The sequence below is a fragment of the Convolutriloba macropyga genome, chromosome 2 (genome assembly GCF_964194025.1).
Source record: "Convolutriloba macropyga chromosome 2, txConMacr16.3, whole genome shotgun sequence".
Lineage (NCBI taxonomy): Eukaryota > Metazoa > Xenacoelomorpha > Acoela > Convolutidae > Convolutriloba > Convolutriloba macropyga.
Window position 1 is genome coordinate 27,095,536 of NC_134469.1, and position 13,177 is coordinate 27,108,712.

Sequence of the window (13,177 nt, forward strand, 5' to 3'; positions counted from 1 at the left end):
TGCGGATTTTTAAGTTTTTTTGCCGATTTCCATTTCCTAGTTTTTTTTTAAATTGAGATCTTTGTCAGTTTAATAGTTCCTGACTATTATTTTGCGACCTTTTAAAACGAGCTTAAAACGAAGTTGTTCCTTAATTTAGTTTAATTGTGGTTCAAGGGCATTTCTTCCGACAGTAGTTGTTTATTGTTGGTATAGGGGAGAGAAAATGGTAACGACAGGGGTCCGAACCCTACGCATGTTGCCGATCCTTTTTTTGATGTATCGTTAATATCTATCATGCTTGGAGCTTTTAATTGGCTGATTAACATAGGAATTGAAAATATCATAAAATCACTTTTTGCTTACCAGTCGGTTGGCTCCGTATAGTACTTATAAAAAACTTAGAATTTAAATCAGCAGAAATCAAAACGTTTTTCCCGCACCCCGCACTTGTAAAAAAAGGCGTACAAAATCAACGGTTGAAGAAACTATATCAATCCCAAAGAAACTACTAATAGGCCGCTAATGCTAGATGACACTACAACCCAATAAATAATATGGATCTTGTGATATCCTTGGATATCAAGTAGTCCTAAAAAGGATTGTTTTGATGATCATAGAGCTAATAAACATTTTGTTGTTTTAAGTTACATTTCTTAACCGGTGCATTTAAATTGTACAAGTATTATATTTGTTGTTAAATTTACTATGCTGTAAACTATTGTACGCACTGCCCTTATATGCCTCTGTTGAATCCGGATAAATATTTAATGAATATACATAGCAAATGTTACTTACTGAAAGCTATTAAATTATAAGAGAGAGAGAGAGAGAGAGAGAGAGAGAGAGAGAATAAAGTCTTGAGAACAGTTGGTTGCTTTAAGAGAAAAAAACCGTGATCCAACACTCCGAAGAGCCTTAAGAGCTCAGGCTGAAAGTTAAGAAGAAACATATTGGTTGGTGACAGGAGGGAAACGGTTGATCTTACCTTCTACAGAAACTTTAAACTTCTGATCTTTTACTTCTCTTTATTTCTGCCAAAGTCAAATTGTCATCATCGCTTTCATCAGAGAGCTAAAAATCCATTCAAATTATTGAGAAGCCATGCAAATCACGCAAATTAATATTTTCAAAAGCTAATTGTTAATAAGTTTGAAAGAACACTTGTTAGATAACTTGCAATTTGTATTATTTGTTGCTGTGAAAATTCTTTATTGAGAATTATTAAGAACGATTTTTATTGAAAACGACTCTTACTACAAACACGGATCATCAACAGACGACAACCACAAACAGGCACAAAATCAGAAGAGCCCACACAATAAAACAACCGGATTTGGGAAGAAAGGTAATAAACAGTTGGATAAGAACTGCAAAGAGCTGAGAACTACAGAGAACAGCTAGAAACGGACTTCAAAAGCTAGTAAGCTTACAATGCAGTAAAACCAATTATCTCAGTGTAGTTTATATATGTCATCAAGTGCTTTCACTTTCACTCTATCCTTAGCTAATCACTCCGTGCTAACAGTGCTAAACTAGTCATCTTTTGAAACATTTAAAAGGTTTTTCATAGGCGCATACAATTAAAATACAGACTGCTCTCCTCCTGCTCAGAAAAACAATTAATTAAGTTAAATTTTTAACAAAACGCATGGCTCAACCACATATCTCTCTCAGCCCGTTCTCGGGCCTCGAACGTGAAAATTGGTGCGAGTTTGCAGCTTTATTACGCACCATCATAGCGGTAACAGCAGTCCCTGATGATCAACAAGCAAATTTCTTGCGACTTCACTTAAAAGATGGAGCTCTAAGATTTTTCCTGACACTAGCTGAAGCTACTCAAAACAACTTAGAAAATGCACTAACAGCACTAACAAATCAGTATTGCGATCCAAATTTAAGAGAAGTTCATGCAATAAAGTTAGAGAACTTTAAGTTTATACCGGGAAAAACAACGCCAGAGGACTTTTTAGTACTGATTCAAACATGCGCACATCAAGCTTACCCAGATCCTATTTTGCCTGTTGTAGCACCAGCTGCAAATGACGCAGATAGGCCTAGGTTTGACAGAGAAACCGCTGTAAATGCGGAAAGGTTAGCAAGCGCAGGCAGAAACAGAGAAAGTCAAATTAAAAGAGCGTTTATCAGAGCAATTCCAAACTGGCTACGCTTATAACTTTTTGAACTTCCTGAAAATGCTACCCCACAAGAAGCATGTAATGCAGCTCGAAAAAAATTAGTTTTGAAGGACCTTTGTCCCAGAGATGAATGGTCACAGGATCAGTTAGCGAAATTCAGCAAGGATTTACCGAGAATTTAGTAAATGCTCTCACAAAGATGGGCCAAGCACAAGATTCACTAGAGACTAAAATTTCGGAACTCACGTGCGAATTTGATGATAGTCAAACCTGACAAGAAGGAAGTTCGCAGAAAACTATTACTCAAGGACTTCCGGACTGATGAAAGTCGAAACTGATAACAGACACGTCCACTGAAAACTTTCCGCAATTGTTACTACTAGATGAAATTGTCCAAATGGCAAATAAACGGTATCACCCGGAAGCTGAACACAGTATGACCGTTTTTGCTTTATATCCTTCAATTGAGTCAACAAATGTTCGGGATTTTCAGTAGGCCGTTCGTAAAATGCCGCGAATTCTCCAGGTGGAAGAAAAATCCAAATTTTCTTCCCGGTGCCAAGTAATGTAATAAAGGCATCTGTTGGGTCTTCCCAATCAGTATGAAAATTAGCATACTGAGGACCACAGCTGAGAATGTTGAAACCGAAGGACCAGGGAGAAAGGGTAAATCCATCGGGTAATTTACAGGTCAGGAAATCTTCTTGAGTTTGGTTTAAGACGCAGTTATTATAAACTGAGGTGTTAAAATAGCCGACTTTCTCTTACAGACAATTGAATTTTGACAATACGGTTAAAAATTTGATTGCACTGTACAATGCACGCTGAAAATCAATAGACTATTTCAATCAAACTTTGAAATAAATACGAAACAACCGTAAGTTTAGTCAGAATTATTGCTGCAGAATGAGAATGAACTTACATCAACATTTTTGTCTTTATGCTTGATCAGAGGTTCAAGTACAATAAATGGCTCTCCTTTTGTTATTTCGTGGCCAAAACCTTCTTTTGTTTGAGGCAGTTGTAATTTAATGAGATCAAAAATCTCAACCAAACTCATTTTAACCTGAAAGAAAAAAATCTGTATTAGAAGTAAATTGATGAAAAATCTCAAGTTATGTATTACACTTGAAAACAACGCGAATAACTAAATTAGTAAGTTGACACAAACAGCAAGCCAACAACCGTAAAAGTGCACACAATTAACGCGCTATCTCTCCTTTTCTCCCGCATACTGTTACAGTATATAACAATACAAACTTATTCACAATTAAAACTACACACTGGCAAATTATCAACTACAAGTTACACAACACTTTAACAGCAAGTAATAACAGCAGTCTAACAACGCTAATTTAGTCTTCGCCATCTCCCTCTTAGTAAAATAATGAAAATACCCATGAGGACGATCATGGGCACCAACACAATTATGATGGGCCAAGCAGAATATTCGTTTTCCGGTGCCTCAAAATTGTTCTAAACGAATTGAACCGGGCAATTGAACTTTCCGCAATTGTTATTACTTGATGAAATTGTCCAAATGGCAAATAAACGGTATCACCCGGAAGCTGAACACAATATGACCGTTTTTGCTTTATATCCTTCAAATGAGTCAACAAATTTTCGGGATTTTCAGTAGGCCGTTCGTAAAGTGCCGCAAATTCTCCAGGTGGAAGAAAATTCCAAATTTTCTTCCCGGTGCCATGTAATGTAATGAAGGCATCTGTTGGGTCTTCGCAGTCAGTATGAAAATTGGTATGCTGAGGACCACAGCTGAGAATGTTGAAACCGAAGGACCAGAGAGAAAGGGTAAATCCATCGGGTAATTTACAGGTCAGGAAATCTTCTTGAGTTTGGTTTAAGACGCAGTTATTATAAACTGGGGTGTTAAAATAGCCAACTTTCTCTTCCAGACAATTGAATTTTGACAATACGGTTAAAAATTTGATTGCACTGTACAATGCACGCTGAAAATCAATAGACTATTTCAATCAAACATTGAAATAAATACGAAACAACCGTAAGTTTAGTCGGAATTATTGCTGCAGAATGAGAATGAACTTACATCAACATTTTTGTCTTTATTCTTGATCAGAGGTTCACGTACAATAAATGGCTCTCCTTTTGTTATTTCATGGCCAAAACTTTCTTTTGTTTGAGGCAGTTGTAATTTAATGAGATCAAAAATCTCAACCAAACTCATTTTAACCTGAAAGAAGAAAAAATCTGTATTAGAAGTAAATTGATGAAAAATCTCAAGTAATGTATTACACTTGAAAACAACGCAAATAACTAATTTAGTAAGTTGACACAAACAGCAAGCCAACAACCGTAAAAATGCACACAATTAACGCGCTATCTCTCCTTTTCTCCCGCATACTGTTACAGTACATAACAATACAAACTTGTTCACATTTAAAACTACACACTGGCAAATTATCAACTACAAGTTACACAACACTTAACAGCAAGTAATAACAGCAGTCTAACAACGCTAATTTAGTCTTCGCCATCTCCCTCTTAGTAAATTAATAAAAAATACCCATGAGGACGATCATGGGCACCAACACAATTATGATGGGCCAAGCAGTATATTCATTTTCCGGTGCCTCAAAATTGTTCGAAATCAATTGAACCGGGTTATTGAACTTTCCGCAATTGTTACTACTAGATGAAATTGTCCAAATGGCAAATAAACGGTATCACCCGGAAGCTGAACACAATATGACCGTTTTTGCTTTATATCCTTCAAATGAGTCAACAAATTTTCGGGATTTTCAGTAGGCCGTTCGTAAAGTTCCGCAAATTCTCCAGGTGGAAGAAAAATCCAAATTTTCTTCCCGGTGCACTGTAATGTAATAAAGGCATCTGTTGGGTCTTCCCAGTCAGTATGAAAATTAGTATACTGAGGACCACAGCTGAGAATGTTGAAACCGAAGGACCAGGGAGAAAGGGTAAATCCATCGGGTAATTTACAGGTCAGGAAATCTTCTTGAGTTTGGTTTAAGACGCAGTTATTATAAACTGGGGTGTTAAAATAGCCAACTTCCTCTTCCAGACAATTGAATTTTGACAATACGGTTAAAAATTTGATTGCACTGTACAATGCACGCTGAAAGTCAATAGACTATTTCAATCAAACATTGAAATGAATACGAAACAACCGTAAGTTTAGTCAGAATTATTGCTGCAGAATGAGAATGAACTTACATCAACATTTTTGTCTTTATACTTGATCAGAGGTTCACGTACAATAAATGGCTCTCCGTTTGTTATTTCGTGGCCAAAACTTTCTTTTGTTTGAGGCAGTTGTAATTTAATGAGATCAAAAATCTCAACCAAACTCATTTTAACCTGAAAGAAAAAAAATCTGTTAGAAGTAAACTGATGAAAAATCTCAAGTAATGTATTACACTTGAAAACAACGCAAATAACTAAATTAGTAAGTTGACACAAACAGCAAGCCAACAACCGTAAAAATGCACACAATTAACGCGCTATCTCTCCTTTTCTCCCGCATACTGTTACAGTACATAACAATACAAACTTGTTCACATTTAAAACTACACACTGGCAAATTATCAACTACAAGTTAAACAACACTTAACAGCAAGTAATAACAGCAGTCTAACAACGCTAATTTAGTCTTCGCCATCTCCCTCTTAGTAAATTAATAAAAAATACCCATGATGACGATAGTGGGCACCAACACAATTATAATGGGCCAAGCAGTATATTCATTTTCCGGTGCCTCAAAATTGTTCGAAATCAATTGAACCGGGTTATTGAACTTTCCGCAATTGTTACTACTAGATGAAATTGTCCAAATGGCAAATAAACGGTATCACCCGGAAGCTGAACACAATATGACCGTTTTTGCTTTATATCCTTCAAATGAGTCAACAAATTTTCGGGATTTTCAGTAGGCCGTTCGTAAAATGCCGCAAATTCTCCAGGTGGAAGAAAAATCCAAATTTTCTTCCCGGTGCCATGTAATGTAATAAAGGCATCTGTTGGGTCTTCCCAGTCAGTATGAAAATTAGTATAGTGAGGACCACAGCTGAGAATGTTGAAACCGAAGGACCAGGGAGAAAGGGTAAATCCATCGGGTAATTTACAGGTCAGGAAATCTTCTTGAGTTTGGTTTAAGACGCAGTTATTATAAACTGAGGTGTTAAAATAGCCGACTTTCTCTTCCAGACAATTGAATTTTGACAATACGGTTGAAAATTTGATTGCACTGTACAATGCACGCTGAAAGTCAATAGACTATTTCAATCAAACATTGAAATAAATACAAAACAACCGTAAGTTTAGTCAGAATTATTGCTGCAGAATGAGAATGAACTTACATCAACATTTTTGTCTTTATACTTGATCAGAGGTTCACGTACAATAAATGGCTCTCCGTTTGTTATTTCGTGGCCAAAACTTTCTTTTGTTTGAGGCAGTTGTAATTTAATGAGATCAAAAATCTCAACCAAACTCATTTTAACCTGAAAGAAAAAAAATCTGTTAGAAGTAAACTGATGAAAAATCTCAAGTAATGTATTACACTTGAAAACAACGCAAATAACTAAATTAGTAAGTTGACACAAACAGCAAGCCAACAACCGTAAAAATGCACACAATTAACGCGCTATCTCTCCTTTTCTCCCGCATACTGTTACAGTACATAACAATACAAACTTGTTCATTTAAAACTACACACTGGCAAATTATCAACTACAAGTTACACAACACTTAACAGCAAGTAATAACAGCAGTCTAACAACGCTAAATTAGTCTTCGCCATCTCCCTCTTAGTAAATTAATAAAAAATACCCATGAGGACGATCATGGGCACCAACACAATTATGATGGGCCAAGCAGTATATTCATTTTCCGGTGCCTCAAAATTGTTCGAAATCAATTGAACCGGGTTATTGAACTTTCCGCAATTGTTACTACTAGATGAAATTGTCCAAATGGCAAATAAACGGTATCACCCGGAAGCTGAACACAATATGACCGTTTTTGCTTTATATCCTTCAATTGAGTCAACAAATGTTCGGGATTTTCAGTAGGCTGTTCGTAAAATGCCGCGAATTCTCCAGGTGGAAGAAAAATCCAAATTTTCTTCCCGGTGCCATGTAATGTAATAAAGGCATCTGTTGGGTCTTCCCAGTCAGTATGAAAATTAGTATAGTGAGGACCACAGCTGAGAATGTTGAAACCGAAGGACCAGGGAGAAAGGGTAAATCCATCGGGTAATTTACAGGTCAAGAAATCTTCTTGAGTTTGGTTTAAGACTCAGTTATTATAAACTGAGGTCTTAAAATAGCCGACTTTCTCTTCCAGACAATTGAATTTTGACAATACGGTTGAAAATTTGATTGCACTGTACAATGCACGCTGAAAATCAATAGACTATTTCAATCAAACATTGAAATAAATACGAAACAACCGTAAGTTTAGTCAGAATTATTGCTGCAGAATGAGAATGAACTTACATCAACATTTTTGTCTTTATACTTGATCAGAGGTTCACGTACAATAAATGGCTCTCCTTTTGTTATTTCGTGGCCAAAACCTTCTTTTGGTTGAGGCAGTTGTAATTTATTGAGATCAAAAATCTCAACCGAACTCATTTTAACCTGAAAGAAAAAAAATTCTGTATTAGATTAAATTGATGAAAAATCTCAATGTATTACACTTGAAAACAACGCAAATAACTAAGTTAGTAAGTTGACACAAACATCAAGCCAACAACCGTAAAAATGCACACAATTAACGCGCTATCTCTCCTTTTCTCCCGCATACTGTTACAGTACATAACAATACAAACTTGTTCACATTTAAAACTACACACTGGCAAATTATCAACTACAAGTTACACAACACTTAACAGCAAGTAATAACAGCAGTCTAACAACGCTAATTTAGTCTTCGCCATCTCCCTCTTAGTAAATTAATAAAAATACCATGAGGACGATCATGGGCACCAACACAATTATGATGGGCCAAGCAGAATATTCATTTTCCGGTGCCTCAAAATTGTTTGAAATCAATTGAACCGGGCAATTGTACTTTCCGCAATTGTTACTACTAGATGAAATTGTCCAAATGGCAAATAAACGGTATCACCCGGAAGCTGAACACAATATGACCGTTTTTGCTTTATATCCTTCAAATGAGTCAACAAATTTTCGGGATTTTCAGTAGGCCGTTCGTAAAGTGCCGCAAATTCTCCAGGTGGAAGAAAAATCCAAATTTTCACGGTGCCATGTAATGTAATAAAGGCATCTGTTGGGTCTTCCCAGTCAGTATGAAAATTAGTATACTGAGGACCACAGCTGAGAATGTTGAAACCGAAGGACCAGGGAGAAAGGGTAAATCCATCGGGTAATTTACAGGTCAGGAAATCTTCTTGAGTTTGGTTTAAGACGCAGTTATTTTAAACTGGGGTGTTAAAATAGCCGACTTTCTCTTCCAGACAATTGAATTTTGACAATACGGTTGAAAATTTGATTGCACTGTACAATGCACGCTGAAAGTCAATAGACTATTTCAATCAAACATTGAAATGAATACGAAACAACCGTAAGTTTAGTCAGAATTATTGCTGCAGAATGAGAATGAACTTACATCAACATTTTTGTCTTTATACTTGATCAGAGGTTCACGTACAATAAATGGCTCTCCGTTTGTTATTTCGTGGCCAAAACTTTCTTTTGTTTGAGGCAGTTGTAATTTAATGAGATCAAAAATCTCAACCAAACTCATTTTAACCTGAAAGAAAAAAAATCTGTTAGAAGTAAACTGATGAAAAATCTCAAGTAATGTATTACACTTGAAAACAACGCAAATAACTAAATTAGTAAGTTGACACAAACAACAAGCCAACAACCGTAAAAAAGCACAATTAACGCGCTGTCTCTCCTTTTCTCCCGCATACTGTTACAGTTCATAACAATACAAACTTGTTCACAATTAAAACTACACTGGCAAATTATCAACTACAAGTTACACAACACTTAACATCAAGTGCTAACAGCAGTCTAAAAACGCTAATTTAGTCTTCGCCATCTCCCTCTTAGTAAATTAATAAAAATACCCATGAGGACGATCATGGGCACCAACACAATTATGATGGGCCAAGCAGAAAATTCATTTTCCGGTGCCTCAAAATTGTTCGAAATCAATTGAACCGGGCAATTGAACTTTCCGCAATTGTTACTACTAGATGAAATTGTCCAAATGGCAAATAAACGGTATCACCCGGAAGCTGAACACAATATGACCGTTTTTGCTTTATATCCTTCAAATGAGTCAACAAATTTTCGGGATTTTCAGTAGGCCGTTCGTAAAATGCCGCAAATTCTCCAGGTGGAAGAAAAATCCAAATTTTCTTCCCGGTGCCATGTAATGTAATAAAGGCATCTGTTGGGTCTTCCCAGTCAGTATGAAAATTAGTATAGTGAGGACCACAGCTGAGAATGTTGAAACCGAAGGACCAGGGAGAAAGGGTAAATCCATCGGGTAATTTGCAGGTCAGGAAATCTTCTTCAGTTTGGTTTAAGACGCAGTTATTATAAACTGAGGTGTTAAAATAGCCGACTTTCTCTTCCAGACAATTGAATTTTGACAATACGGTTGAGAATTTGATTGCACTGTACAATGCACGCTGAAAATCAATAGACTATTTCAATCAAACATTGAAATAAATACGAAACAACCGTAAGTTTAGTCAGAATTATTGCTGCAGAATGAGAATGAACTTACATCAACATTTTTGTCTTTATACTTGATCAGAGGTTCACGTACAATAAATGGCTCTCCTTTTGTTATTTCGTGGCCAAAACCTTCTTTTGGTTGAGGCAGTTGTAATTTAATGAGATCAAAAATCTCAACCAAACTCATTTTAACCTGAAAGAAAAAAAATTCTGTATTAGAAGTAAATTGATGAAAAAACTCAAGTAATGTATTACACTTGAAAAGAACGCAAATAACTAAATTAGTAAGTTGACACAAACAACAAGCCAACAACCGTAAAAGTGCACACAATTAACGCGCTATCTCTCCTTTTCTCCCGCATACTGTTACAGTACATAACAATACAAACTTGTTCACAATTAAAACTACACACTGGCAAATTATCAACTACAAGTTACACAACACTTAACAGCAAGTACTAACAGCAGTCTAACAACGCTAATTTAGTCTTCGCCATCTCCCTCTTTGTAAAATAATAAAAAATACCCATGTTGACGATCATGGGCACCAACACAATTATGATGGGCCAAGCAGAATATTCATTTTCCGGTGCCTCAAAATTGTTCGAAATCAATTGAACCGGGCTATTGAATTTTCCGCAATTGTTACTACTAGATGAAATTGTCCAAATGGCAAATAAACGGTATCACCCGGAAGCTGAACACAATATGAACGTTTTTGCTGTATATCCTTCAAATGAGTCAACAAAACTTCGGGATTTTCAGTAGGCCGTTCGTAAAGTGCCGCAAATTCTCCAGGTGGAAGAAAAATCCAAATTTTCTTCTCGGTGCCATGTAATGTAATAAAGGCATCTGTTGGGTCTTCCCAGTCAGTATGAAAATTAGTATACTGAGGACCACAGCTGAGAATGTTGAAACCGAAGGACCAGGGAGAAAGGGTAAATCCATCGGGTAATTTACAGGTCAGGAAATCTTCTTGAGTTTGGTTTAAGACGCAGTTATTATAAACTGGGGTGTTAAAATAGCCAACTTTCTCTTCCAGACAATTGAATTTTGACAATACGGTTGAAAATTTGATTGCACTGTACAATGCACGCTGAAAATCAATAGACTATTTCAATCAAACATTGAAATAAATACGAAACAACCGTAAGTTTAGTCGGAATTATTGCTGCAGAATGAGAATGAACTTACATCAACATTTTTGTCTTTCTACTTGATCAGAGGTTCACGTACAATAAATGGCTCTCCTTTTGTTATTTCGTGGCCAAAACCTTCTTTTGTTTGAGGCAGTTGTAATTTAATGAGATCAAAAATCTCAACCAAACTCATTTTAACCTGAAAGAAAAAAAATCTGTATTAGAAGTAAATTGATGAAAAATCTCAAGTAATGTATTACACTTGAAAACAACGCAAATAACTAAATTAGTAAGTTGACACAAACAACAAGCCAACAACCGTAAAAAAGCACACAATTAACGCGCTGTCTCTCCTTTTCTCCCGCATACTGTTACAGTACATAACAATACAAACTTGTTCACAATTAAAACTACACACTGGCAAATTATCAACTACAAGTAACACAACACTTAACAGCAAGTACTAACAGCAGTCTAACAACGCTAATTTAGTCTTCGCCATCTCCCTCTTTGTAAATTAATAAAAAATACCCATGTTGACGATCATGGGCACCAACACAATTATGATGGGCCAAGCAGAATATTCATTTTCCGGTGCCTCAAAATTGTTCGAAATCAATTGAACCGGGCTATTGAATTTTCCGCAATTGTTACTACTAGATGAAATTGTCCAAATGGCAAATAAACGGTATCACCCGGAAGCTGAACACAATATGAACGTTTTTGCTGTATATCCTTCAAATGAGTCAACAAAACTTCGGGATTTTCAGTAGGCCGTTCGTAAAGTGCCGCAAATTCTCCAGGTGGAAGAAAAATCCAAATTTTCTTCTCGGTGCCATGTAATGTAATAAAGGCATCTGTTGGGTCTTCCCAGTCAGTATGAAAATTAGTATACTGAGGACCACAGCTGAGAATGTTGAAACCGAAGGACCAGGGAGAAAGGGTAAATCCATCGGGTAATTTACAGGTCAGGAAATCCTCTTGAGTTTGGTTCAAGACGCAGTTATTATAAACTGGGGTGTTAAAATAGCCAACTTTCTCTTCCAGACAATTGAATTTTGACAATACGGTTGAAAATTTGATTGCACTGTACAATGCACGCTGAAAATCAATAGACTATTTCAATCAAACATTGAAATAATTACGAAACAACCGTAAGTTTAGTCGGAATTATTGCTGCAGAATGAGAATGAACTTACATCAACATTTTTGTCTTTATACTTGATCAGAGGTTCACGTACAATAAATGGCTCTCCTTTTGTTATTTCATGGCCAAAACTTTCTTTTGTTTGAGGCAGTTGTAATTTAATGAGATCAAAAATCTCAACCAAACTCATTTTAACCTGAAAGAAAAAAAATCTGTATTAGAAGTAAATTGATGAAAAATCTCAAGTAATGTTTTACACTTGAAAACAACGCAAATAACTAAATTAGTAAGTTGACACAAACAACAAGCCAACAACCGTGAAAGTGCACTCAATTAACGCGCTATCTCTCCTTTTCTGCCGCATAATGTTACAGTACATAACAATACAAACTTGTTCACAATTAAAACTACACACTGGCAAATTATCAACTACAAGTTACACAACACTTAACAGCAAGTACTAACAGCAGTCTAACAACGCTAATTTAGTCTTCGCCATCTCCCTCTTAGTAAATTAATAAAAATACCCATGAGGACGATCATGGGCACCAACACAATTATGATGGGCCAAGCAGAATATTCATTTTCCGGTGCCTCAAAATTGTTTGAAATCAATTGAACCGGGCAATTGTACTTTCCGCAATTGTTACTACTAGATGAAATTGTCCAAATGGCAAATAAACGGTATCACCCGGAAGCTGAACACAATATGACCGTTTTTGCTTTATATCCTTCAAATGAGTCAACAAATTTTCGGGATTTTCAGTAGGCCGTTCGTAAAGTGCCGCAAATTCTCCAGGTGGAAGAAAAATCCAAATTTTCTTCACGGTGCCATGTAATGTAATAAAGGCTTCTGTTGGGTCTTCCCCGTCAGTATGAAAATTAGTATACTGAGGACCACAGCTGAGAATGTTGAAACCGAAGGACCAGGGAGAAAGGGTAAATCCATCGGGTAATTTACAGGTCAGGAAATCTTCTTGAGTTTGGTTTAAGACGCAGTTATTATAAACTGGGGTGTTAAAATAGCCGACTTTCTCTTCCAGACAATTGAATTTTGAC

At 36.3% G+C, this 13,177-nt stretch overlaps 1 protein-coding gene across 2 annotated transcripts in view; it reads left to right on the forward strand.

Moving 5' to 3' along the window:
* Positions 1 to 13,177, forward strand: part of LOC142358579 (uncharacterized) — a 73,162-nt gene that overhangs the window by 37,329 nt on the left and 22,656 nt on the right. The window lies entirely within an intron of this gene.